This window comes from Triticum dicoccoides, chromosome 1B, assembly GCF_002162155.2.
Source record: "Triticum dicoccoides isolate Atlit2015 ecotype Zavitan chromosome 1B, WEW_v2.0, whole genome shotgun sequence".
NCBI lineage: Eukaryota > Viridiplantae > Streptophyta > Magnoliopsida > Poales > Poaceae > Triticum > Triticum dicoccoides.
This window is the reverse complement of record NC_041381.1, coordinates 573,723,333-573,727,415: the sequence shown is the minus strand read 5'-3', so window position 1 is coordinate 573,727,415 and position 4,083 is coordinate 573,723,333. Positions and strand designations below refer to the sequence as shown.

The 4,083-nt window shown below is 47.4% G+C and overlaps 1 long non-coding RNA gene across 2 annotated transcripts in view; it reads right to left on the bottom strand.

Moving 5' to 3' along the window:
- The window catches only part of LOC119348844, a 6,121-nt gene extending 2,536 nt beyond the window's left edge, over nucleotides 1-3,585 (bottom strand). Inside the window, exons 1-2 of one of the 2 annotated variants that reach the window (XR_005169135.1) lie at nucleotides 2,648-3,585; nucleotides 1,272-2,565 (exon numbers count right to left, since the gene is read on the bottom strand). This is a non-coding gene — a long non-coding RNA (uncharacterized LOC119348844). The remainder of the gene's footprint in view (nucleotides 1-1,271; nucleotides 2,566-2,647) is intronic. The other variant, XR_005169137.1, reaches the window with a different exon arrangement.
- Nucleotides 3,586-4,083: the final 498 nt, after the last annotated feature.

Below are 4,083 nucleotides of genomic sequence, written 5' to 3'. Positions count from 1 at the left end.
GGAGGGGGGGGTCCTCCTCCTAGTAGGAGTAGGACTCCCCTTTCCTAGTCCAACTAGGAAGGGGGAAGGGGGAAGGAAAGAGGGGGAGAGGGAGAGGGAAAGAGGGGCCGCGCCCCCCTCCCCTAGTCCAATTCGGACTCCCAATGGGAGGGGGCGTGCCACCTCCTGGGCTGCTGCCCTCTCTCTCCCCTCAGGCCCACTAAGGCCCAATACTTCCCCGGGGGGTTCCGGTAACCCTTCGGGCACTCCGGTTTTCTCCGAAACCACCCGGAACACTTCCAGTGTCCGAATATAGTCGTCCAATATATCAATCTTTATGTCTCGACCATTTTGAGACTCCTTGTCATGTCCGTGATCGCATCCGGGACTCCAAACAACTTTCGGTACATCAAAACATATAAACTCATAATGAAACTGTCATCGTAACTTTAAGCGTGCGGACCCTACGGGTTCGAGAACTATGTAGACATGACCGAGACACGTCTCCAGTCAATAACCAATAGCGGAACGTGGATGCTCATATTGGTTCCCACATATTCTACGAAGATCTTTATCGGTCAGACCGCATAACAACATACGTTGTTCCCTTTGTCATCGGTATGTTACTTGCCCAAGATTTGATCGTCGGTATCCAATACCTAGTTCAATCTCGTTACCGGCAAGTCTCTTTACTCGTTACGTAATGCATCATTCCGTAACTAACTCATTAGCTACATTGCTTGCAAGGCTTATAGTGATGTGCATTACCGAGAGGGCCCAGAGATACCCCTCAGACAATCGGAGTGACAAATCCTAATCTCGAAATACGCCAACCCAACATGTACCTTCGGAGACACCTGTAGAGCTCCTTTATAATCACCCAGTTACGTTGTGACGTTTGGTAGCACACAAAGTGTTCCTCCAGTAAACGGGAGTTGCATAATCTCATAGTCATAGGAACATGTATAAGTCATGAAGAAAGCAATAGCAACATACTAAACGATCAAGTGCTAAGCTAATGAAATGGGTCAAGTCAATCACATCATTCTCCTAATGATGTGATCCCGTTAATCAAATGACAACTCTTTGTCCATGGCTAGGAAACATAACCATCTTTGATTAATGAGCTAGTCAAGTAGAGGCATACTAGTGACACTCAGTTTGTCTATGTATTCACACATGTATCATGTTTCCGGTTAATACAATTCTAGCATGAATAATAAACATTTATCATGAAATAAGGAAATAATAATAACTTTATTATTGCCTCTAGGGCATATTTCCTTCATAACCATGTAAGATGATTCAGGTCTCAATGAGATATAATCAACTGTAGTGTGGTCAACAACAAGAGGAACATTTAAACATTCAATTTGCCCATTGCAGGTGCTCCAATAAATGCAATAAGCAGAATTCAAATAAAGCAACATCTCTAGGACTGTCTTTTGAAAAATATAAATGGAAGATCAGGTAAACTTTTCAACAGTCACTATACCTTTTACGAAGAATCAATGGGCTGTCATATTTTTCTGACGGGCTACGACTATCATATTCAGCAACCAGAATGAAACAATATATATCATAGAAAAAGCAACCTACTAAGTGCAGGTTGCAAGAAAAAGAGAGATATGAGTGGTCAAACTCTCCTGGAAGCAAAGAGAACTTGTCTTACAAACTCAAGGCACATAGCAACATACCCAAATTTCTAGCTAGTTGTACTTGCAGGTAGTGAAAATTAAGCAGACAATGTTAGGAGACTTGAAAGAAGGCTTTGGCCAGCCTGTGATCCGTACATTATATGATCATGTGCAGGTTCGTATTTTACTGTTTAAATCCTTGAGGTTTTCCTCATCTTGTTTCGAAATAGCTCCCTACTAAGACTTCTTCTATACATAGTTTGTTAGTTGCTTGAGAACAATAGCTAGCAGAGAAATAGCTCGGGGAAAATAAGCATACTATAATTGAGAACAAGCTTCTCTGGTTACAGGGCTGTACATTCAAAAACCAAGATAAACTTACAATTTCCCGAGCTGTTTCTCTGCTAGTTTTTTTTTCCTTAATGGCAGGAACTCCATGTTGATGGCTTTTTTAGGGCTTCGGCATTCTCACTCCAGAGAGCTACCATAGTTATATTACACCACAAAATAGGCCATCTTCACTATACAAGAAAGCAAATAGTATCTCACTCCAGTTGTGCAACTGTCAAATAGTCTATCTCCGTTAACTACTTTCCTGCTTGGTACCCACACTAAACAAAGCCTTTCCATTTTGCCAGTTTATTGTCGTGTTATTCATCCATAGAGCAATGTGATGCCGATACGGTAATAACTATTCATTATATACTATTGCTCGCTAGATTATTTTCAATTCAGCAGGTGTCATTCTCAAATTTCATATTCCATGGCAAACCATTAAATTTCAGTAAACTCAAAGAAGTCTAATTGATATCAATTCTGTTATTATTGTAGAACGACACGAGTAAATGGGAGTAAACTCTAAAAGACAAACCAGAGCAGCTTCATGGGCAAATATTCATATTTATATTTTTGTGTTTTCTCACCAAGAAAATCCTGGAGGAGGAAGTACCTAAAAGAAGGTTAACACCATTAAGTGGAAAAGCAGAAAAAACATATGCAACAATCTTGTAGAGACAAATAAGTAGAAGTACCTTGGTGATCCGGAACGCCGGCGAGGCTTGGTGAGGGAATCCTCGTTGCAGCCACGGTGGCCGGCCGCTAGTGGGTGGACCTCGGTGCAGCCATGGTCCACTCCTCCCCGTCCTTGTCCGAATAGTTGTAGGTGAATGTCGCCATGGCTTGTAGGAAATGTATAGTTTGAGAGGGAAGATACATGTGTGTAGGCATTGGATTTTTTTTTCTCGTTAAGCAAGGGATGATCGCAACAGGGGATGGAGGAGAGGTGTTCAGATCAGAGGAGATGGGCGTGGCGATCCGTGACAGGGCGGCGGCGAGACTGGCAGCGGCCGCGCCCTCGCTGCGCGCTGGATCAGAGAAGTCATGCGCGATGGGGCAGGCGCTGACGAGCACGGGCCCTGGGTCAAGGAGATCGAGTCGGCCAGCCCAGCATCGCGTGCAATCGCCAATCAGGCAGCCAGCAGGGGCCCCGATCCCCTCGCCCACTCGCTCGATCCCGAGCACCTCCAGCCGCGAGGGAGGAGAGCTTCCTCGATCCCCAACGCGTCCGCGCACCCGCGCACCCAAGGGCGAGGACCATCGTGCCACTGCCACCGCCCGCGGCGAGCGCGTGCTTTTGGAGGAGGTGGAGGACGAAGGCGGCCCTGGTGCACAGCGTACCCACCTTGCCTTCTTGCCTTCCCTTCCTCTGCTGCTCCACCTCGACGCGCGGAAGAAGCCGTCTCCGCCGCACACGCCCCGGCGAGCGTCGTCCATCCTCCCGCGCGAGGCACGACGGCCGGTCAATCACCGCCACTGCCCGGCCTTGCCGCGCCGTCTCCGCCGCACACGCCACCACCACTGCCCCGCTTCGCCGCGCCGTCCTCCATCCTCCCGGTGAGCGCCCTCCGTCCTCCCGCGCGAGGCACGGCGGCGGCAGTCGCCGGCGCACGATGGAATGGGCGAAGCCGCCGTCGCTGTCGCAGGAGAAATGGATAAGACGACGGGAGGACAGCGGGTGGAATTCAAATGAGTACAGGTTTTTTTTGCAAAATTGAAACGTTATATAGAGACCCACTAAAACCAGGACTGCGGATTAATTTCTTATAAACCGAGGGGCTTTAATGCAAAATCGCGCGCGACGACGTACGGCAGAAACCCAATTCTCTTTATTATTAGGTAAATAGGTAAAGATATGTGTCTCATTTATATCATAAAGATCATGGTACAAGCCACGTACATACCGACCTGACAAAACTGAAAAGACAGCAGAACGCTAGTCAAGAAGTAAAATTACAAACAAGACTGAAGAATCCTCTGAGCTTAACACCAACGCCCGTCACCTGCCTCTGGCACCACCATAGCAGCCATCAAAGGAGAACATGACGGATCACCTCCACACCCGAGCTCGACGCGGCTCCATCGCTGATATGCATCTTTACGGACCTCCAAGGCGCCTCGCCAATAAAGG